Below are 24,911 nucleotides of genomic sequence, written 5' to 3' on the forward strand. Positions count from 1 at the left end.
CTCCACTTGTAGGTGGGAGGAGCCTCTGTTTAGTCAAGAGAAACTTGTATCAAATGTTGGGCAGCACTTTCACAGACCATATTTGCCATTTCCAGGGCACTTTCTTTTTAATTGACTTACTTTGTAGACTCATTCTATCTCACTAGTAAAGTCCTGTCTTCAAATTTTATTGTGATAGAATTCCTTGTTAGCATAGAGAAAAGAATGACGTTCTAAAAGGCTTTAAGTATTTCTCACCTTAAAATACCCTAGTTAAATATCAGCACTTTCCGCTGCCTCCACATTACTGGTATTTATATCTCACTGGGAGGATTTCCGCAGCATCTTTCTGTTGCCTTTCATCACTTCTTTTTGATATATTTTCTTTTCCTCTGCTTTTTCCTTCCAGTTTTTGTATTTTATTTTATGCCGACAGTTTTATAAGAAATGGTTTTAATAGGTACATGCTGTAAAATGGAAATATTTTATTAGGATATTACATAAAATACACAGGAGAAGCTAGGATATAAATTATATTTTTATCGTAAGATTTTACTGCAAATAAGTTCGCATATACAATCTTTTATTTATGATAAGAGCAAATTCTTTTTACTTATAGCTGCTTTTGATTTTGGTGCTTCAGTAAGGAAGCTTATGTGTAGCTACATAAAAGCAGGTTCTATTTTGATGAGAAATGAATCTCTTATTTCGGGAGTATTATTCTTCCTGTTGACTTACGGAGGTAGGGAAAGGAGGAGGTGGTGGTTGCTGAGGGATGGAGGGAAGCATCAGTCTCTGATTGCAGGAAAAGGCTGTGCTATTCCTTTACACTTGCAAAGGGGTGTATGTGGTCAGCCCTCAACTGGGCCTCAATACCATGGTAGCCCCAACCTACCCTCTCAAGCTCCAGCCTTTCTCTTCACCTTTGGAAAATCTGCTCATGGCCTGAGACCCTGGGATATCTCCACTGGACAAGTTTTTCCTTCCTATGGAGGCAAATGGGAATAAAGCATACGAATATTATCAATTGTTTCTAAACAGTAATGCAATGATCTGTGAGTCTCTCCCCAGAGATGAAGAGTTATCTTTCATGAAGATGCAATTCTGCCATAAGCAAGATTGTAAAATGATTCCAAATTTCTTGCTTGGAATTATTCCTTGTTTGGAAATTATCTTCTTAACTTTTTATATTTTCTTTGAAACATATGAATAATTCTGAGCCTTGGGGTCCCAAGTAATAATTGAGTGCCACAGTGCACCCATCCTTTCTGCTTTCAGGGAAACAATACAAGGGTTCAGACCCTTCATATGAGGAATAGTCTTGGTTTTGCTCAGATTGGCTCAGGTCTTTTGCAAGAAAACTCCTTTTCATCTGCACCCAACATATTTTGAACTAGAGAGGCCCGGATTACTCAGACAACTGAGAGATGCCCTCATCATCAGTCATGCTTAGGCGGAAAGCAAGAGCAGTAGAGGTCTATCCTGGCTGTTTCTGGGCCCTGCATTTGCTTGGGAATATAAGACTAAGGAAACTGTATAGCCTCTGTTTCTTGCTGACTTGCAATTTCTATCTTATTGAAATAGGAAATTAACTGAAATGTAGTATTGCCCCTTGAGAGGAGATGTTCCTAATTTTGGCAGGCCGTGAAAAATGTCCCATTGGAAACTGACACTCAACAAATGAGACACTTTCATTTAATGGTCTATACACAAACACTTATTGCGTCCTCTTTACAGGCTTGTATTCCTTCCCAAAGAACCTCTTCTTGATTTCCCATTTCTGTTAACGGCACCATCATTTTTCCTATTCCTCAGGTGAAATTAAACAACAGCACATTCGGAAATGCAAAACTTCAGGGAAAGATTCTTAAGAAAACCAATGGGTAGATTTATTTGAGTTTTAATTGGCCTCTTTTTTTTTCTTTGCCAAGTCACAAATTATTTTTTTCTCTTTTTTTCTTTTTCTCTCCTTTTATGTCCTTTTCCTTGCCTTGCTCTCCTACTCTTTCAATACACTCTTTGCATAAGGTGGAGAGCTTACTTAGAGATCTCTCTCTGGAACGCATGTCTATAAATGGTAGTGAGAAGTTATGGTTTTGTTTATTTTTCACGCAGAATTAAGGTTTTCTGCAAGACCTCTTTATGTACGGCAACTCTGCACAAAAGGAAACTGGCATTTTTTTCTCCTTTTCACTTATCCATTTTTCTGGATGATGTGCATACAGTTTCCACCAGGAATATTCAGTAGCTAACCAGTTAGGACTTCTGGTTTCTGGGTTCCTCTAGTCATTTGATACCTTGATGATCGTAGGAGCTGTGATGGTGGAACAGTGCTGAGCTAGCCTCGTAAACAAAAGTCTTGGTGAGCAATTTAAGAATACTGGGTAAGAATAAAATCAATTTAAAAATTGCCAGGAGTCTGTTTCTGTAATAAATTGACATTTGCTTTGTCAGGCTCCCATGCAGTCTTTGTCAAATATGCATACATAGTTTTTATTGGGTTGTAATCAGTATGTAGATACATTTTTGCATTCTGCTTTTATTCTATCTGTTGTAAACACTTATCCATATTGCCACATAATTGTATTTTTAGAACAATTATTGAGCACCTATTATGTGTCAGCTACTATGTTAGAAAAGAGAATGAGACAGTGTGGTGGCTAGACACTGGAATCCAATAGACCTGCACTCAATTCTTGACTATGCCATTTGCTTACTTTGTGCCTTGAGCAAGTTACTTAAGTTCTTTGACCCTCATTTTCCTCATATTTTAAGTTAAGACTAATTAACAACATACTTTATTAGAGTGGTAAAATTTTAATGTTATATGGAGATAAAATGCAAAATGCATAGCACAGTTCTTGGCATATAATAAGCATTAAGTAAATGCTAGTGAATAAAACGCTGATATGATTGGTTATGATAATGTACCTATGTCCTCAAGGAGTTTAATAGAGGGAGACATATATAAAAATATATGCAATAAAAAACAACAGGAGCTATGATCACAATCTGTACAGAGTTTGTTGGAGGCCCCAAGAAAAGCATGGGTGATTTCACCTGGGAAAGGAGGTGTAGAAAATCAAGAAAATATTTACAAAGAGGCACTAAGTACGCTCAATCTTCAGGGCAAACTGGCATTTGTTACACAGATAAGGACTCACTAATTCTAAAGATATGTGAACAAAGCCTAGCTAGCATTTTCAGCTGGATTGTGAAGGATGAGAAGGATTTTACCAAATGGAGATGAAGGAAAGATATTCCAAGAAGAGGCTACAATGTAAGCAAGGACATTGAATTCTGGATGTTTATTCAGGAAATGAATGTGTTTATGTTGTCTTTAGTGCAGAAGGAATAGAGGCCTCTCTGTAGGGCCAGTCCAAGAAATAAAGCTGGACAGGCCCGTGAAACAAAACTCGCAGAGGCCCTAGGGGCGTAAGAAATTGGAACTCCACCGCAGGAAGGTGATGAGAGCATCACATTCACAACACCCATCTGGTGGCGGGGTGGAGCCTGGGCTGGAGAGGACAAAGCTGGAAACAAGCAACAAGTCTATTGCAGTGGTCTAGACCAGAAAGGATAAGGACTGAGCTAACCGTATAATGTTCTACCATGTTAATGTTCCCTATAACGTAAACATCCTCTTGTTTGTGAGCACTTAAACTAATTTTAAACTTTCACTGTTCTGAATATTGCAATGGTTTGCATCTTTATACATATAAATATATTTCTTTCAGATATTTTCTTTAAGAATAAGGGCATAAACATCTGCATGACTCTTTCTTTCTTTTTTTTTTTTCTGCTTTATCTCCCCAAATCCCCCCTGGTACATCGTTGTATATCTTAGTTGCAGGTCCTTCTAGTTGTGGCACGTGACTCTTGACAATTACAGGTAAATTTGTTTCAAATGATTTTCCAAATTATATTTTCACCGGGGTCCGTTTGTGTGCGTGTTTCACAGCACCCCTGGTAACATTGGGTGCTGCTGTTCTTTTCTTTGTTATTTTAGAAGGCATCAAACAGTTGTTTTAATTTGCCTTTCCTTGATATCTACAGAAATAAAATGTTTTCCCCATTTGTCTTCTAATTATGTGTCCTCACTTGTGAATTGCATGTCCTGTCCTTTGCCCATTTGATAAGCAATTGTGTTAAATCCTTTTTTGGCTGGCCTCTCTTCTGGCAACACTCCACATACACATTTCCCCACAGGCTCTCTTTCTAATTTCTTTTCTCTTTGATCTATTGAAACCAAATCCTTTTTCTAACTCAATATTACAATAGACATAACAATTCTAATTGCTCTATTGATCCATGGCCACTACAGTCATGGGCACATTAGGAAGAACAAGACTTTGCTATCAGAGACCAGTGTTTAAAAGCCTGACTTCATGTTTCTAGCTTTGTGCTTTGGTGTAAGCATCTTAATCTCCCTGAACTCGTTTGCTTATCTGTGAAATGGGAGCAGTAGTATATGTCAGGATCGATTAGGATCATATTTGGCCATTGGTAGCAGAGACCCAATCACAATGGCTTTAAAAAGCACTAGTTTATTCTTTTATGTTAAATAACATATTTTTTGAAGTTATTTAACTTCTGTACCAGGGCTGGTATGAAAGTTCCATGAGGGCTTCCCCCTGCCTATAGTCCGGCTGTGGGATTAGAGTTGGGCAGCTTTATTCTTTAAAGACCAGGGAAGCAATTGGATAGTGTTGGATAGCGGCAAAGCTGAACCAATTCACTTATCATTGTAAAAACATTTGTTAAGTACCTACTGTATGCAGAGCTCCAAGATTTTCTCCAGTGGGAAATATACACTCTAAGTTAAATGAGAGGATCTTGGTTATTACATTGATGTCTAAATCATGGAGAATGACTATTTTCTTCTTTAGGAAGACCCAGACTTGGAATCTCTGACTTCCAAGCTGACTCTGTGGCCTTCTACCTACTTGCCAAGGTATCTTTACAATAATCTCTCATCCCAGAAAAGACATTCCTGTAAACTAAACAAATGCAGGCTCATAAATAGGCTCTCAGGGTTATTCAAGAGGAGAGTCCATATCCTCATCACCAGATCAAGTCAGTAATGGATATTTGCTTTCTGGATCTATGCATTCTGGTCTGTTGTTTAGAAGAATCAGCCTTGTGATTTTCTAGTCACACTATTTACACAGATGCCTCTGGAGCATCACAAGATCACGTCATAGACAGAGGGTCTCATGGATCCTCTGCCAGCGTAGAGAACATAGAATCTTTTAGTTCCCTTGATATGGTTTATTATTATTATTACCAGAAGAATCATCATAATTCTACTTCTGTCAAAATGTATTCATTACAAATGAAATTTCTGTTCAGATCTCGTAGTTCATGCCTGAAAGCAAAGATATTAGAATTAATGAGCATTTTGCTGATGAGAAGAAAAATCACTGAAGGGTGATCAGACTTTAGCCTTTTAATGGGTCTGATATTCCTCTTTCATTAGGGTTGACAAGGGCGTATCTGGCTCCCTTATGCTGTGTGCCATGGTTTAAGAAGATACTTTCTGTGACATGAAGCGAGCTTTTCTTTGACAATAAAAAAGCTCAGTAATCGTGCATAGTACATGAACAGAGCTCCATTGAATGGTGAGTCTGGGTAGAGGGAGGGTGACAGCATTGACCTGGTTAGCAGGTGTGGGAGGGCTTTGATTGGTTTATTAAAATGTCAGTGTAATTTGAGGCCAATATTTCTTTCCTGCAGTGGGCAACAAGGATTTACAAAGAGCAAGCCCACTCAGGGAACCGGGTAGCAACTCTGAAAGAACTGCAGATAGGCCTTGACGACAACCATGGCAGTGTTGGTAAGCAGGGCGTACAGACTCAGACATGTTTTACCTGGGGTTCAAATGGATGTGGATGTGTATTGGAACGTGTTGTAACAGAGGGGCCAAAGGTTGACTCAAGAGAAACATAATTCGAAGCCTTCAGGTCCTTGGGAGCTTGGGCAATCTTATGAATGGGTTTGGGGAGAGTTTTCATACTGAGGATAGCCATTCATGTTTATTATTTTTTTTAATAATATATTTTATTTAACCCCATATAGCCAAAATATCATTACAACATATAATAAATATAATATTATTAATGAATTATTGTACATTGTTACATCTCAATTCAGACTAGTCATATTTCAAGTACTCAATAATCACATGTGGTTAGCAGCTAACACATTGCACAGGGAAAGTTGAGGCTGTCCTATTTATTGAGACAGTAATACCAGACAGAGGATGGCTAGAGGGGAAATGTGAGAATCCTCTGGTCCTTTATAGTCCATTATAGCAACAGGGCCCTTTCTTTTTTTTGCCATTCATGTTTTTATATCCCAAGGCCATGAAATTACAGAAACCAGGGAGAAGAATTGAGGTATCAATGCCGACAGACTCTATCTGTCACCATTCTGTGGATGTACTATTCAGATGGATGGGATGTGGGCTCATAAGGGCATAGTTTGAGGTATGGTGCCTCTTAGGTTGGCTAGCATATTTCTATCAGAGGGCTGCAGACTCCCATATGAACCTCATTGGTCTCTCTGAACTGTTTTTACTCACACTCTGGCACCAAATGGGTGGATTTTTTCCCCACATCAACCAATTCTGCAACTCTCTGGACATCAACAGAGTGGCGTACAATTCAATTTAATCTGACACTAAATACCCAGAGTTAGCACAGGCCCCACGGGTTAAGGGCTCAGTCCCAGGAGACTGCCCCCACACCAGTTGCAAATCTTAGGTTTGCCACCTGTACTTCTGACCAACTGGCTGTAAATTGGGAGTTCCCATGATCCCCTCTTTAGGTTTGATAACTGGCTAGAATAGCTCACAAAACCGGTGGAAACACTTTACTTATGTTTACTGGCTTATTAGAAACGATATTATAAAGGATACAAATGAACAGCCAAATGGAGAGGTACATAGGCTGAGCTCAGAAGGGTCCCCAGTGCAGAAGCTTCTGTCCTGTGGAATTGGGGTGCACCACCCTCCCATCATGAGGACGCATTTACCAACCAGAAGCTCGCTAAACCCTGTTGTTCAGGGGGTTTAATGGAGGTTGCTTTATATAGGTATAATTAGTTAAATTGGTGGCCATCCATGACTGAACTCAATCTCTGGTCCATCTCCCCTCCCCGGAAGTTGGGGGTTGGGGCTGAAAGTTCCAGGTTTCTAATCAAGACTGATTTCTCTGGTGATCAGACCCTATCCTGAAGCTACCTGAGGACCCCAGCCACCAGTCATCTCTTTAGCATGCAAAAGACACTAATCACCCTGGAATTCTAGGTGCTGTGTGTCAGGCCCAGGACAAAGACCAAATATTTATTTTTTATATATCACAGCCTTATTGGCCAAGGGTCTGGGGAAAGTGGGGCTGCGGTGAGGAGTCACCTGGGGAAGACACGATCTGCAGCTGAACACAAGGTCACGGACTAGGCTATGATGCTGGGAGAAGACTGTCACCCTCATGTCCTTGCCTTCTTTCACAATCAGTATCTAGCTTCTGCTATGTGCCGAACATGTTCTCGAATGATGTGATGGATATATTGGTCAGCTAGACATTGTTCACACTACCAAGGAGCTCATAATACTAAAGGAAATGGCATGTGAGCAACCGCACATGACACATGGTGAAAAGCTGTATTCAGAGGCTTGTAAAAGTGCCATGGGAACACAGAAGAGAGAGCGATTAATTACACCAGGAGTTTCCGGTAAGTTGTCACAGGGGACATAACATTTTCAGCTGGGCTGTGAAAGATGAGAGGGGTATTACCAAGTGGAGAGGAAGGAAGTATATTCCAGGTAGATGGTACAACACAAGCAAAGACATTGAGTCATAGGTGTTTATTCCGGAAACAGTGAACTGATCAGCATGGTTATAGCATAAGGTGTCTAACCAGGAACAATCATAATGGTCAATGTTAATCAAGCATTTATTTTATGCTAGGAACTTTTTTGTGCATATTAACTTATTTAATCCTAAAATCAATCCTATGAGATAGTTACCAATATTCTCTCTATTTTACAGAAGAAGACATAGAGGCTTAGGGAGGTTAAGGAAATTTCCTAAGGTTGTAACCTACGGCCTGGAGCCAGGATTAGGGAGCAAACAGGCTGACTATGAGAGCCTAGAAAGACAAAGAGTACAGGGCTTTATAGCTCAAGCCCTGAGCTTATTCTTAATCTTTGACCCTCCCAGAATCCTCTGGTGCAGTGTGTACAACATGATCCATTTAGATGTAGAAAGAATATTCTTGAATTTTCTAATTGTTTTTGTCTCATATTTTTTATGATTATACTTAATGTGTTTCATAATGTACTCACTATGTTAGTGCATCTGACCATGCATATAATTTATAAATAAATAGGCATACGTATATCAGGGATTTGTACTCAACGTTTTTCCTGGAAGAACTGTAAATCAAACAAGTTTAAAGATTAATGGTCTAGGCCAGTAATCTTCAAGTGTGGTTTCCTGACCAGCAGCATTGGCATCCTCTGGTAACTGGTTAGAAATGCAAATTTTAAGGCCCCACCACAGACTTACTGGGTCAGATACTCTGGGAGTGGGGCCCATCAATCTGTGTTTGAACCAATCACCCAGGTGAGACTCACTGATCTAGAAAACACAACTTTTAAGGTGGTAAATGAGATGGTTTAATCTGAGTTCTAGAAAGATAATTCTAGTTGGATTGAAAAAAAATGAGATACTAGAGCCCAGGACAGTCTTTAAAAGCTCACTAAAATGGGCATGGCAAGAATTGAGCAGGGTGTGAGTTAAGTGAGAGAAGTTGATTTCAGCAATACTTAAAGGGACAAATTAATATGACTGAATTTGAGGGTGAGGGAGAGAGAGTTAACTCCAGATATGGCACCAAAGATTCTAACGTACAGAATTGCTGTCACCGTGTGTGCCTAGGTGTCAGTGTAAGTCAGAGCATTTGACGGCGGGAATTGGTCATGAATGATCCTGTTTAATTCCAAGTGTGGGAGGGATATTCAAGATGAGTAGACAGTTGGATACTTATACTTTCCAACTCAGAAGAGACATGAGGTTTGGGAGACATATATCAGAAAGGTAACAGAATTATACGTAGCAACAGAAACATCGGACACAGACAAAATGAAGAAGGTGTATCTTCTCTACCTGTGAAGAATGAGGGGCTGGAAGTGAGACAGGAGCCTAAGACAGCGGCTGATATTCGGAGCAATTAACGTGGGGAACAGAAGAGGAAGCAAAGCATGAGAGAAAACTAATGTATTGGCATGTCGACCTCTGCGACGACATGGGGCCCATGGCGAGTGCTCAACATGTGCGGGCTGGCCGGAGAGTCAAAAGAGCTAAGAGCTATGGTGTGGGCTAAAAATCAGGGGTTTTTAACCTTTGGTGCCATGGATCCCTTTGGTAGTCTGGAGAAGCCTATGGATCCGTTCTCAGAATAATGTTTTTAAATGCCTAAATTAAAACATATAGCATTAAAAAGGAAGCCAATTATGGTAAAACACAATTATCAAAACATCCAAAGCAAATCTGTGCTATAGTAAGATATATATTATAATATATATATATATATCTTCATTAATGCATTAAATCAGAGCTCTATCAGTGAGATTAATAACCTCAGATTCAAAGTTGTGATGAGTGTAAATGATAATTTGAGATATCTGCTACAACTGTTACGTGATATGAAAATATTGGTGATTTCTACTGGTGACAAAAATCACAGGTACTGCTAATATTTTTCTGGTTTGCTACCTGCATTCATAATTGAAGTTAATGCTAAATTCAGTTAAAACTTAGGGAAAATAGGTAAGTAATTTTTTCCCATGAAAGTACATGAACCCCTGAATTCTGTGTATGGGCTCCTTGAGGGTACATAGATTCTGAGTTAAGAACCCCTGTGCTAAATGAGTAGACAGAAGTGCATGCATTTACCCACATAAACACAGTCAACGATTGTTTGCAGACAGGAATTACTCTTCTGGATCAGTTTGCATACGCCTTGTTCAAGGGAAATTTTGTTGAAAGACTTAGATGTTTTGCTAGAAAGTACTTGGGGTGCGTTTAGCTAACCTATCCCTATGGAGAGTCATTGAGGAGAAATCACTTTGTTTCTATAAAACCATTAATTTTACTAAACTATCTTCAGCCAGAATGGTGGTTAGTTTGTATTAACCAACCCAGTGTTTCAACTGTGGTTTAGATGTTTTAGTCAGAAGTGGCATAATTTGTAATGTTTACTATCTAAAGATGACTTCATAAGTAAGATTATGTCAGTTTAATAAAAATAGTTATGCGTTACATGCTAATTTTGTTAAAATTAGAAGAAACTTAGAGATATGAGTCAAATCTCACATTTTGTTTGTGAGGAAACTGAGATCCAGAAAGAGAAAGAGACCTTGTTCTGGTTATCTCCTGCCACATAATAAATTTTCCCCAAACTTGGCAGCTCAAACAACAAAATTGTTTTATTTTTTCTCACAATACTGTGGGTCAGAAATTCAGGCAGGGCTTAGCTGGGCAATTCTTTTATTCTACGTGACATTGACCAAGGTCACTCTGTAATATTCTACTGGTGGATGGGCTGGTCCAGAAGGTCCAAGAGTGCTTTGTGCTGTGTCTGGTCCTCCATGCAGACAGCTGGAGGGCTGTGCTAAGTCCACACGTCAACGGGAGTGCCTACATGTGTCCTCTGCAGCATGGTGGCTCATGGCTCCCGGACAGTGTTGCAAGAGGCCCAGGAGAATTTCAAGGCCTTTTATGATCTAGTCTCAAAACTCTGAGAATGTCAATTCTACTGCATTCTATTGGTCAAACAAGTCAACAAGGCCAGCTCAGATTAGAGAGGAGGAATATTAGACTCCACCCTTCAAGGGGAGGAGGATCAGAGCAATTGTGACCATCTATCATCTGTCACAGTCCACCTTTTGAGCAGAAACCATTTATATTTCCCCCACGTGCACATATATTTACCACCTCCCGGGATCCTCAAAATTCTCATCCCATTCTAGCATTGGGCTCAAGCTGAGGTCCAGGATTTTGTCACGTAAATAAGTCTAGAAGCTAATGACAGACCTCAGGGGTGGTTCTTTGAGTGTGGCTCCTCTTGATGTGAAGACATGTTAAATAAAAAGACAAGATATCTGCCCCCTTCACAGCCAACACACATGGTGATACACGGATAGGACAAGCATAATAGACACTCTCATCTAAACAGGTGAAAATAAGAGGCACGTAGCAGTCACTCATCTAGTCCAATTCAGAAATCCAGCTGATTGTTAAACAGAGCTGGGCACATGTTGCCACATCCTATATTGGGCCCAGTCTTCCTCCCTGAGATGATTCTCCGTGGCTCCTATCTCTGTTCTTGGGCTCTTGGTTTTACCCTCTGAGCATCATTTCTATTTATTTATTTATGTTTTTGGTGAGGATTTGCTCTGAGCTAACATCTCTTCCCAATCTGCCTCTTTTTTTTTCTGCTTGAGGAAGATTAGTCCTGAGCTAACATCTGTGCCAGTCTTCCTCTATTTTGTGTTTGGGTTACCACCACAGCATGGCTTGACAAGGGGTGCAGGTCTGCTCCCAGGACCCGAACCTGGGCCACCAAGGTGGAGTGCACTGGGCCTAACCACTACGCCACGGGGCCAGCCCCAGAGCTGTTTCTTTTATATGAGGAATAGCCTGGGCTGCCCCGGTGGCACAGTGGTTAAGTGCGCACGTTCTGCTTTGGCAGCCTGGGGTTTGCCGGTTCAGATCCTGGGTGCGGACATGGCATCCCTTGGCAAGCCATGCTATGGCAGGCGTCCCACATATAAAGTAGAGGAAGATGGGCACGGATGTTAGCTCAGGGTCAGTCTTCCTCAGCAAAAAGGAGGATTGGCAGCAGATGTTAGCTCAGGGCTAATCTTCCTCAAAAAAAAAAAAAAAGAAAAGAGAAATGGCCTATGTTTGCACTGAGTGGTTCTCTCAGTCCCTTTCCTTTGTGGGTACAAAGGTCTCTTTTCATTTTGTACTGTTTCTATCCAGCTAACTGCTTCTGTAGGACAGATCTCTTAAAAACTTTGTGTGTTTGCATGACTCTGTTTTGGATTAATTCCATTAGATAAAAGTCACACTCACAATTATCTTCCAGATAAGCTCCTCTCTGGCTTGTTGCGACACAGGGCGCTTTGGGACAAAGACTTCGAGATTCTTGAAGTTTTTTCTCTAGATAAAAGATTTTATAATATTTTACCGTTAAGATTCTTAAGGGCCCCTTCCCTACCAAAGAGGGTCCCTTTGGCATATCCTTAAGATTCTTAGAAGTCCTACTAGGCACACCCCTAAATCTCTGTGAGTCTCAGCAAAGGTCATATGGCAACATCTTGAAGATATTTACTCTGAGACCATTTCTTACTTTGAGATTATTTTACCATCCAGAGATGCTGGAATGGGAAAGATTTTTGTTTTTGGAAACAGCAAGTCCTGGCTTCATTATATTCCTCCTAAATTCAGCTTGAAAATGGTACATTTTCTGTCTAACATCATTTCTCTCTATCAGTATTTTATTACATAGAATCAAAAGAAACTAGTTGCTATTTTTGATATTCTGTCTGGAAATCTCTTTAGCCAGATATAACAGTTCATTAGACACTCTTTCTATTTTCTACATGACTACAGGCAGCAGTTTCACTAAACTTTTCACCACTACACCTTTTCTCCCAGCTCCCCATTTTTCCCATTGTCCTTCAACACTTTACCAATAGTCTCCTTCAGGCTCCTATATCTTTCACCCACTTCTTGGCTCCAAAGCCAATGCCACATGCTTTAGGGTTCTGTTATAATAGCACTCCACTTCCAGGACAAAATTCAGTTTCAATTATCTATTATTGTGCAACAAATTACTCCTAAATTTAGTAGCTTAAAATGGCAACTATTTTATTATATCTAGCAATGTTGTGCTTCCAAAATTCCAGAAGGGCTCAGCTGAGTGATTCTTCTGTTCCGCATGATATCAACCGGTCACCCCCACCTGTGGTGTTTAGCTGACAGAAATGCTGGTCTGGAGGGTCTATGAGAAACTTACTCGAGCGGGTTAGCGGAATGGTCGAGGATAGAAACAGATCTTCCAGTTCCTACGACAGAGATTTTTTCTTCCACACCAGGTGGTCAAGTCTGTCTTTTAATTTTTCTTTGTAGTAAGATTTCTTATGCTTTTATTCAAACCTTTAGGAGAGAGAGGAGGTGCAGTTTTCCTTCATGGACAGGGAATCATCCTTGACGTCCTTGAATCTGTACGTGTGGATTCGTTCATGGGGTGTTCCCGGGATGTTTTGGATTGCCGTGCTCCTCTGATGCTCCTTGCGTGCTGGTAGCACACTTGGGAATAATATGTAAGTATGATGCTGTTTTTTCTTATTTTGTCCTCACTGTCTGATCAACAAGGCATTCAATTATAACTTACCTTTAATTCACTAAGCTTTGCTCTGCCTAACCTGCCTTTTTGATGGCCAGGAAAGCTTCCTGCGTCCATGTTTCTCTAACTGTTATACCTGGGGCTCCTCGGTAAGGAACTATAATCCTTGTCTCTATAAACAAGGTTTCTAATCAGGAGGATGTCAAGGCTTCAACATTGGTGGAACCTGACGGTAAATCACGTCCTGACCTTGTCCCGAGATGGGTGGAGCTCCTAAGCCCCTCCTTACTCAGTTGACCAAGTCTACAGCCTTGCTCTCAGCATCTGTGTTGGCGTTCACTTTTGGTTCATTTTGCCTATGTCTGTTTCTATATGATTGGAGTCCATCTTGCTCTCATTCCATCAGATAGAATATGGGGATTATTTAAAAATAGTGATAAAAGCACATCAGAAATCTTTCAGTGGGAAGGATTAATGTGAATTCTAGGGAAAAAGTCAGTTTGCTTCTTTGCTAAAAAACATAATGAGTAGAAGAAAAATGAATCAGAAGAATAAAAAAGACAAAGGACATTATCTCAAGCAAAATGGACATGAAAAACAAACTACAAAGCAAATACTGTGCACAATTATTGACCAAAAAGAAGACAGGCTGAGATTTGGAAAACAAATATTTTTCAACACAGACACATATGGAGCCAGAAGGCATTTTAATGTTTTGTGTTTTTTATATCATCTATGCCAAGAGAATTTATGATCAGAACATTTCTTCATGATTTTTGCAATTAATAATACAAAAAAGGAGTTTGGCACTTTAAATGAGGATTCTGTTTTCCACAATGCATTCAGCAATAGATACCTCAGAATGTTCCAATTAGCACAGAGGAAACTGAGGCTCAGAAATCTCCATATTTAGACTTCTAACAGCCTATGGGCTTGGATAAGCACATTTGCATGACCTATTTAGAGTTTAAGTGGTCAAATTACTCAAATTTTGATGCAGAATAAGCTATTTATAAGAATTCTAGCTACTCTTCAAAGCAGAGTAATTTTTTTTCCTTAGGAAAAATGATTTTCTGAGGTCACAGTATATAATACAGTATATGTGTACATACCACATATATCCATAACTAGACCATCACATTGAAGGGGAAGACTGGAGAAGTGCCAGACCAAAGAGCGCCTCATTTGTTTTGTTCCTGTGGAAGATTAGCCCTGAGCTAATGTCTGTTGCCGGACTTCCTCTTTTTTTCCTTTGCTTGAGGAAGATTAGCCCTGAGCTAACATCTGTGCCAGGCTTCCTCTACCTTATATGTGGGTTGCCACCACACCATGGCTGATGAGGGGTGTAGGTCCATGCCTGGGATCCGAACCCATGAACCTGGGCAGCCGAAGCAGAGTACACCGAATCTAACTATTACACCATGAGGCTGGCCCCTCATTTTTATTTTTTGATCCAAAGGTACAGAAAATATCTTCAACTGACCAGATTACTATATTATCCTGTCTCATCTGAGAATTTGAGAGTGTTCCATAAGATCATGGAATGAAGTGCTAGAAGGCCTCTACTTCATTGGTGACAATATGGGATTCAGAGAGGTCAAGAGACCTGTCCAAAGTCATGGAACCTGCCAGTGTTAGAGCTGAGGCTGAATCCATTCTCTGCATTCCTAAATTTGGATTTTCAAAGCTGGACCACATCCTATATATGTAAACACAGTTTCTGTATTCGCTGTTTTAAAATTTGATGTGTCTCTTGACTTTTTGGGTTTTTTAATTCATATGGCTTTTGATTTTTATTACCTCTCATTTACTCATTTGTTTATTCAATCAGCAAATAATTGAATAGCTATAATGTGCTGGGCATGTTCTGTGCTCAGGGTGATACAGTTATGTAGACTTTATATTCCACTGGGGAAAGGCAGACAATAAATGAAATGGGCAAATGAATGAATGAATGAATGAATGAATGAAGAGCCAAAGGTAACTATTTCCTATGGAATGGACAGACAGACAACTTCTCTAACATAAGGTGACTTTGGAACAGAGACATAAAGGAAGCAAGGAGCCAGGCAGGGCAGGCTTTGTGGGTGTACTACCTATGTAGTCACACAGGGCGCCACACTTAGTTTAATGCTCTGCCTGTCACCATCTTGAGATTCTTAATGATTTTTTAACAGAAGAAATTTTCATTTTATACTGGGGCCAACTAATTCTGCAGCTGGTCCTGGACAGGTACAGGCCAGTCAGCTGGAGTGGGGCAGGTGAGAAGGGAGAGTGGCAGAAGGGGACATCAGAGAGAGGGGAGGGTGCCACAGATGGGCCCTGGTAAGGACTTTTGCTGTCACTCTGAGGGAGATGTCAAAGGGCATTGACCAGAGAAGTGACATGATTTGACTTTCATTTTAAAACAATTATTTTGGATTTGAGTTATTTCGTTATCACAAGAGTTTAGTGTAAGATTTACCAATTTCCCAAAATAGGCTAACAGCAATTTTACCAAAATTAGCTACATAACTTATAGAGAAGCCTTTTAATTTTGTTTAAAAGTTCAAAATCTTAAACAAATATATTAAAACCTTCAAGAAAGTGACAAATGATCAACTCTCTATGGTTATACAGACTAAGCCTTTTTAAAAATTTATTCCGTTCCTAGATAGTTTTGATTTTTAGATTCTTACAGCTATAATTTCTAACCAAAAATGTTTCTGTTCACAGAAATATCCTTTTCCTTATCTAGTTTTACTAGAAGGGACCATACATATCCTCGAGAATGTTTAATCTCCTGCTATACTTCAATTTCCTCCCTTGAGAGAGAGAAGAAAAAAAATCATGCTCCATTGTTGAATAACACCTCTGTTTCATGAAAGAAGATGTTTCTGCCAAACGTCCAAAGGAAGGAATCTTATTCAATTCTATTGCTGGTTAGAGCATTTCTTTTTGAAAAAATAAAAATTGTAAGTTTCTGAAATGACATCTGAAGATTATCCAGCGTTAAATATATGGAATTTAAAAAAAAGAAATATGATATAAGAGCATGAAAAGAAAATTTGAAGTTGCCAAAGGATATTCAAGAGTAAAAGAGAGAAGCACTGGGTGCACAAAATATATAAGAGCTTTATATCTGTAGTTATGGAAGTAGCTTTGTAATGTGGGGTCCAAGCGTGTCTGTCAAAGTTCATGGGAGCTTCTTGAAGAGGAAAGTGTTCGCTTAGTGATGTCCTGTGTGTGTATAATCCTTTCAGCACTTTGAAAGTGTTTTTGTATCTTTTATCTCACTTTTTCCTCACCATTCCTGAAATGAGTAAGCTGGGTTTTATTTCTAACATGTAGATGAAGAGATGGGACCCTAGAGAATTTAAATGATAAGATCATGGTTGATAGCAAATCAATGACAAAACAGAAATCTAGACGTGAAAAAGAAATATAAATTAGACTTCTTCACAATTAAAAACTTCTGCTTTGCAACAGATGCTGTTAAGAAAACGAAAAGACAAGCTATGGACTGAAAGAAAGTATTGGCAAATAGAAAACACTTGCATCCAGAGTATATAAATTGCTCTGCAAATTCAACAATGAGAAAACGTCCAACCCAATTAAATAAGAAAAAAATATTTGAACAAATATTTCACCCAAAAACATGGATGGCAAATAAGCCCATGAAATGTTGCTCATCTTCCTTGGTCATCAAAAAAAGGCAAATTAAATCACAAGTAGATATGGCCACACACCTAAAACAAAGGCTAACATACAAATATCAGACAATACTAGGAGCTAATGAGCATGTGAAGCTACTAGAATTCTTATATGTTGCAGGTGAGAATGCAAAATGTACAGCTATTTGGTAGTTTCATACAAGTCACTGTGCAACCCAGAACTGCCACTCCTAGATATTTCCCCAAGAGAAATGAGGACGTATGGTCACACAAAAGCCTGTACCTGAATGTTTATAACAGCTTTATTTGCAATTTCACTAAACTGAAAACAACTCAAATTTACTTACGGTAATAAATGGATAAACAAACTGTGGCACATCCATGTCAAGGAATACTATTCCGCAATAAAAAGGAATAAAGTGCAGATGCATGTGACACCCTGGATGAATCTCAATGCATTCTGGTAAATGAAAGAAGCCAGACTCAAAGGGCTGCATACCGTATGATTCTGTTTACATGATATTCTGCAAAACGCAAAACAGATTGGCAGTTGCCAGGGGCTGAAAACAGGTGGAGAGGTTGACTGCCCAGGGGTATAAGGAAGTTTTTGAAGGTGATGGAACAGTTCTACAGCTTGATTCTTCTAGTAGCTGTCACTTTACTTGTAACCTGATCTATCAAACTCATAGAACTGCACATCAAAAATGGTCACTGTTATAGTTAAATTATGCCACTCTTTTTTTTTTAAAAAAAGGAATATAAAAACATGAAATCTAGTTGAAACCAAACGTATATCTAGTTGGTATGAAAAGAAAAAATAAGCCAGATGATAAGAAAAACATAGATCGTCCAGAGTGGTCCAGATTTGACAGCAAACTTAAAGGAGGAGTTGAAATTTCCAATTACTGTCTTTGAAGGTGAAAATTAGAAGACATCTGATTGGGGTAGAGTTCATGTTCAGCTTTAAAAACTATATATTAATGATAATCATAAAATGAAGTTGAGTCATGAGTGATCCAAATAGCTATTTGGTATAATCCTTAACATGAAATAATTAACTGAAAAGCTTTTATTTACTAATTTACTCAGCCATACAGAAATAATCTTAATAATCAAGCCTCCAGGATGTAAACCCCAAATCTTTACTCAGCAAAGGCAAATAAACGCGAGGGCCACCCTTCAAGTGGGCAAAAGGCATTGATGTTCTGTGCGCCCTGGGAACCAGGTCAACATTAGGCCTTAGTATCGCGTGTGACTATTGCTTATACTTGCCTTCAGTATTTGATACTTAAGTATTTGATAAGGTGCCAATATGGTAGGTTTGCCTTCACGACCCTGTCAGTCGTTTTCATATTTCAGTTCTAGTACCTTTCACGATCTAGTCGTCCTGATCGAAAAGCCTGATCATTTTGTGGAATCTATTTCCTTGTCTTGATCTTTGAGGCAATCTCTGCTCTCTTATTGAAAATGCAAAGACCTCAAGTCTAGTAACATAGTCAGGCTTTTCCACAGGTAAAGAAGCACTGCTTTGTTTTGGGCAATCAGAATTTAAAAGTAAAAATGGGAGAATCAAAGAAGTACAAATGAAAGTAACCTTGAAATACCTCTTTCACATCTACTGAAATAGCAACAGGAAACAAACAACAGCAGTTCTCAGTCCTGTTGATATGATGAGAGTGGTACATTCGTTTTTGCTAAAATGGCCATATAAATTTCTAAAATCATCTGTGATAACAAAATGGAAGTACAGCACGAGATCTTAAAAATGTACATTTTGATTAAATAATTCTCCATTTAGGAATTTGTCCAAAGGAAATAATTTGATGGGAAGAAAATGATGCCTGACCCATATATCATCCCAGAATGAGCTAAAGTAGCATTAAAATAGAAAGCTAATTAAATGTACACCATTAGGGGAATTGAATAGAAAAGAAAAGAAATTTAGTGGGATACAGACAATGGGGACCTCTTGGCGGCATGAGAATTAGTTTTAGCTACCTGTGGTCAGCACCTGCGTTTGAACATCCCCTGCTTCCTGTCTGGATTACTCCAACAATAGTGCTAAGCATCTTTTAGCAAACTATACATTTTGTTTATGTCCTTCATTATCTGTCCCCTTTAACTCGAACAAAAGCCCCCCCGCGAATGTAGGGATTCTCGCCTGTTTACTTCACTGTCATAAATTTTTTTCTGTGCCTAGAGCAGTTCCTGGCACATAGTGGACACTAAATAAATATTCATTAAAAAATAATGAAAAATGAATGAAAAATTACTCAGTAAGGACTTTTTAGTGGCGTGATTTTGGTTCTTCTGTTTTTGCTTTTTATTCATCCATTTGTTCATTTGTTCATTCAGCAAATATTTTCTAGGTCCTACTCTGAGCCAGACATCACCATAGGTGCGCATTCATAGATGTGGATTAGACAGTCGTGATCATCAGTGTTATGGAGCTCACAGTCTGATGGGAAAGACGGCCACTGGAGCAATAATCCCGAGGGAGAAGAAAGGGGAGTGGGGGATGCTATGGGGAGGGCTACCGCTGGAAACTCACGTCTTTAGGGATCAAAGCCTTGAGTGAGGAGGAGGAGCTCACCAGGAGAGAATGTTCCAGGCCTGGTGGACACACATGTGAAGGACCAGAGCTGTGAGCCTGGCGCTTCTCAGGACAGAGGAAGCGCAAAGTCGCTGTGGTTGGGGGCGTGACCATTGCAGGGGAGCACAGGGCACAATTAGGACCTGGAGGCAGACAACTGGAATGTGAAGGCCCTGGAAACCCCTCTTTAGGACTTGAGTCTCTATCTCAAAGGTGATAGGAAGCAAAGGGCAAAATATAGATGTAAACAGGGGCGTGATCTGGTCATATTCGAAGTTCGCAGAGATGGCGGGGAAGGGGCGGGTAACACAAGTTTGGCTGGAGGCTGAAGTCCTGGGTCCAATCCCTGTTCTGCTCCCTGATCTCCACAGATAAAGGAGCTCTCTATTCTGTTTGCTTCACTGAGTGGTTATGAGAAGTGCTGTCAGTGTGAGGTGCATTGTGTACTCTTCATCTGACCTGGAAAAGGAGGGCATCAGAATGAAGAGAAGGCCCGTATTTTCTCAGTACTCATACGTGAGCTGAGAAATGGGCTTATTCTCAGCCATAGTCCATCTGAAAAAAATACGGAGATATTTGTGCGAATTATACCTTCAGTTCCTTTGATCACTTATCGCAAGCTTGAGGATGGGGCACATGCAACGATTTATGTTTCCCTGCTTTCACCATATAGATTAATTTGGTAGCAGAAACAGAGGGTTGCTATGGAATCATGAAGAAGCTAATGCTTGCAAGGTTCTTCCCGCTGTCCCACAAACAGGCCTGGGCCCCGGCAGCAGGCCCCTAGGGGGGCGGTTTCCCTGTGGAGAGCCCAAACGCACAGGGGTGATGCTGGCTGCTGGTTGCCCCGTTCTCCATTTCTAATCAATTCCTAGCCTGCTGGGCTTGGGGCCCAGCCTTTCAATTATTCAAGAATCTGAAAGTATTTGTTGCCTGATGCAGGATTTGCTTTTATTCAACAGAACAAAAACCTGGTAGGTGAGATTCGACACCCAGGGCAGCCAGGTCTCTAGATGCAGGCAGATTGCCCACAGAGGGGCAGTTGCTCTGGCAAGGGGTCCGGTTTAAACAGCATAGAGAGTGGATGGAGAAAGGGAAAAAAGACAGAGAGATTAATAGGGAACATCCTAATTTCACCTTCTATCTGTCCAGCTAGAAAGCGAGAGCGTGCTGAAGCAACAGAAACCTCAGGCTACGGTTGAGTTAAGAGGCAGCTTTGCAGGGAGCAGCCTCAGCGGGTGGTGAGAGCGCAGACTCTGCTGCTAACCTGCTACGGTCTCTTCACCTGTGAAATGAGGACGGTGGATTGATTATATGATCTCTAAGATTCCTTGGCATCTCTCTCTCCTAATTTCAGGTCTTGGTGCCAGCTGTCACTAGGTCCTCGGCTTAGGATGGAGCTGGTATTGTTATAATCTCTTCTGTACCTTGTGATCCATTCAATCTTTTATTCTTTCTTTTGACAAATATTGAGCACTTTCTGTATACCTGGGGGAACCCCTTCAGAGGATCCCAGACTATGGGTCTTGTGTGATGCAGCCAGATTATAAAGGGCAAGTTGAGCATCACTTCTACCGTGGTTTTCTTACTAGGTTCTGAAGACTGGGTTAGTTCTAGAAGCCACGAGGACCATTCATCTATACATCTATTCATTCAACATTTACTGAACATAAACCATAAGCCAGGGGGTAGGTAAGAGAAAATCAAAGATGAATCAGGTAAAGGGTTTGCCCTCAAGTTCTTATGGTCTTGTTGATGAGGCTGGTATATAATGGGAAAACTATAATGCAGAGAGAGAAGTGCAAAAAGAGTTATATGCACAGGGAATTATGAGAACATAGAGGAGAAGTGTCATTGAACAGTGACTGGAAAGCCAAGGAGGCCTTCTCAGAGGGCTGGAATCTGAGTTGGGAGTTATTTTCAAATAGTTATATTACTTTATTCTGACTATGAAAGGTATATACAGACATATATATGTGTATATAGTATTATATTATACATACAATATATAATAAATTAAAACAAATGTATATATAATTAAGTATTATGATATATTATAAAATTCATATAACACATTTCATAAAATATTATGAATGTTATATACACACATATATATATAATATGTGTAATATATATAATTATGGGATACATTTCCATGAAATGAAAGAAAATAAAGATTAGCAGTTCCCATAATTCAGAGATAATAGTTTAAAAAAAGGATTTTAAGAAGCTATATAATTTTGGTATATATCTTTGAGATATTTTTTGATGTCTTTTCTTTCTTCTTTCCTTTCATTCTTTTGTTTTGACAAAAACAATCACACTATAAATACTGCCCTGTAAGTTGCATTTTCATTTGATTACACATTATCGACTTTTTTGTATCAATAAATAAAAGTCTACTCATTACTTTTGAGAGCTGTGTATCATATTCTACTGTATAGATGCCCTTTTATTCTTTTGACTAATGCCTTATTGATGGATTTGGGTTATTCCAATTTTTCAATGTTATAACAACATTGTGATAAACATGCTTCTCCTTAGGACAAATTCTTAGAAGTTAGATATCTAGGCCAAAGGGTATCTTGAATATTGAGACACATTACCAGATTGTGCTTTAGTTTAAAAGCAGAATTATAATTGTGAGTGTGTGTGTGCGCACTCACACATGCATATATGTTTGCTTTAGCTAATATTGAGTACTTACTATGCTCCAGATATTAGACTAAGCACTTTATATACATTATCTGATTTACTTATTGTAATTATTGCAACATGTATATCCATATACTTGTTATAGCAGATGCATCAAGAAAAATAACCCAGAAACACATTTTATTCACCACCCCAAGAAACTTACTGGTATTTGTAGGCAGAAGAGTAAACATATAAAATATGAAAGGAATAATAAAATCTTTGTTTTAGCCTTGCTAAGATGTCATTCTATGCTATTGGCCAGAGTCCATAACCTGTAAATTTAAATCCAAATGGAGAAGTTGCCCAACAGGAATCATGGAGAACATCCAGCCTTGCAATCGTCCACTACATTTTTAGTTCTCTATACAAGCTGATGTTGCTGAAGGTTTTCCTAGGAATAGGGAGAACTTAGGTCTTGATTTTCCTAAAACAGTCCTGGTCTGTGCCTAATGTCTTGAAGTAATTATTGATATTGTACTCGTTCATTCTCAAAAGTGTTCCGCTATTGGACAGTAATTTATTTTGAGGAAGCCTGTCACAGAGTGGGCAGGGACTGCTGGTGAGCCCAAGGCAAGTGTGAGCAGTGAGATGGCCAACTGCCGCCCCTTCCCTTATACTTACGGCGGGCAACTCTGTCCCGAACTTTCTAAGGAACCTTCCCTCCCCTATCATTCACCAGGATATCTGGTCACCGGGCTTTTCTAAACAATTGCTGAGAATCAGAGAAAAAGCAAAAATATGCATGTAGTAAGAATTCGTGGGTCCTGTAATAAAATTCTTGCCCTTGTCTATGGGAAAAATTCTTATTCAAAGCCTGTCTTTTCTTCTTTTACTCACAGACCCCAAAACGCTTGAGTATCTTATTTCCTACCCACAGGTGATTAAGAGGATAGGTTAGAAAAGAGAAAGAATGCTTAAGGCAAACACTTTGGCATGAACAAAAGAGAGTGAAAGCAGCTTATATGAAAGGGAAAAAGACAGAAAGCTTAAAAGGAAATGCAAGAGCTGCCATTGCAGGTAGAAACTACTCAGCCCACCATAATGGACCCTGAGAGAATCAATGCAAGGGCAGTAATGGGTGTTCATAATGTTGACCTTGAATTATCAAGAAGGTGTTTCATTGCATTTGGTAGGCTGCATTTAAGAAGGTAGGGTAGCATGAAACATTTTAGATGAGAACTCTATCCAACATATTTCATATTGCTTAAATTAGACTTATGAGAGATAAGTCTTCAGCAAGCTGAGCACCTTGATTATATAGAATGACTTAACCTTCTGAGAGTCCTGGGCAGCTCAGAATTTAATATATAAGGAAAGGCATTGAAGTCATCTTTCCTACACAATGACATCAAATTTTTGTTGATAAAATAAGTTTCACCCTTCGTAGGTGTCTTCGCATTTTAATAAAGAACTTAAAAGACCAAAATGCCTTATAATACCCAGGAGTCAAGTTCCAATTATATGATTCTAGGCACTGAGAACACAGGAGGAAAATTTTAGGGGCCAAGGGATTTTTCTGATTATCTGCACAGAAAGCGTTAGCTTTTCTTTGAGTGAAGATAGTCCTGTAGAAAAGGGAGGCCTTCTTAGCTGCTCATGTCCTTTGGAGTCATGAACTCCTACCTCTGAGGGGCCCTCTGCTCCTGAAATATGCCCATAACACACAGAGCAGATTGAGTCAAACATGCTCATGGTCAAGCAGAAGGCTAAGGGGTCCCCAGAGCCACTAAGGTACTACTCAGTACTAATCAGAAACAAAATTATGTATCGTTTAAGTGACAAGTGGTCCTAAGCTCTCAGAGTCAAGACCGTTGGGGTTCTGAGAATTCTGGCTGAATATCCAGTAGGCTCTCCTCATTAATTCCATCCATGGCAATGGTTGAAGTGTAATGAAAACTCAGTGCAAAAATGAGAAGGCTTGGAGGTTTTCATAAGTATCCTCAGGACACACAGCCCTAAGACAGAGGATGGAGGGCACTGGAAGCAGAGAGAGGGATGAGGCCCTCTCCGCTGCATGGTTGCTCTCCTCACAGCGCCCGCACAGGAAACTCAGCCTAGGCACTGGAGAGGCTCCGTAGCTGGATAAAGACTCCAGATGGGAGGAGAGCCCCTCCCCCTTTAGAGGGTCAATCCATACCTTGACCCAAATCCTCTGCTCAATAGAGTAGCTCTGAGGTCAGGGACAGTCACTTAAATCTGCTGAACTGTGATGCATTCTTACATGTCATTCCCCAAAGTAATTCAGATCTACATTTCCCTGACAGAGGCTTAGTCCCCTCCCAGAATGTCACTAACCCAATACTTACTCTTTCTCTGGGAGGTAGAACCCGGGTCTCTGACATTCAGGTGGGAAAAACAGCCATTCAGCTCCAAACAGCTCTCTGTTGACTCTACTTGGCATTTTCTATGTTTTTGGAATGCTGCTTTCTCACTCTTTTCTGCTGGAGAAAAAAAGAGCGGTAAGGCCATTAGTGGCTGATTCAGATGTGCAGGGAGCAAATCAAGCTCATCATCCCAGCCGTGGGCTGAGGCAGAGAGTGGCTGCTTCCTGTATGAGATCTCAGAGGCAC

At 39.8% G+C, this 24,911-nt stretch overlaps 1 long non-coding RNA gene across 1 annotated transcript; it reads left to right on the plus strand.

Annotated features, from left to right (window-relative positions):
* The first annotated feature begins 7,344 nt into the window (after positions 1 to 7,344).
* On the plus strand, positions 7,345 to 18,992 carry LOC138917896 (uncharacterized). Its single transcript, XR_011426553.1, has 3 exons — positions 7,345 to 7,713; positions 13,215 to 13,375; positions 16,114 to 18,992. It is a non-coding gene; the product is annotated as an uncharacterized lncRNA (long non-coding RNA).
* The last annotated feature ends 5,919 nt before the right edge of the window (positions 18,993 to 24,911 follow it).

This window comes from Equus caballus, chromosome 15 (genome assembly GCF_041296265.1).
Source record: "Equus caballus isolate H_3958 breed thoroughbred chromosome 15, TB-T2T, whole genome shotgun sequence".
NCBI classification, from domain to species: domain Eukaryota; kingdom Metazoa; phylum Chordata; class Mammalia; order Perissodactyla; family Equidae; genus Equus; species Equus caballus.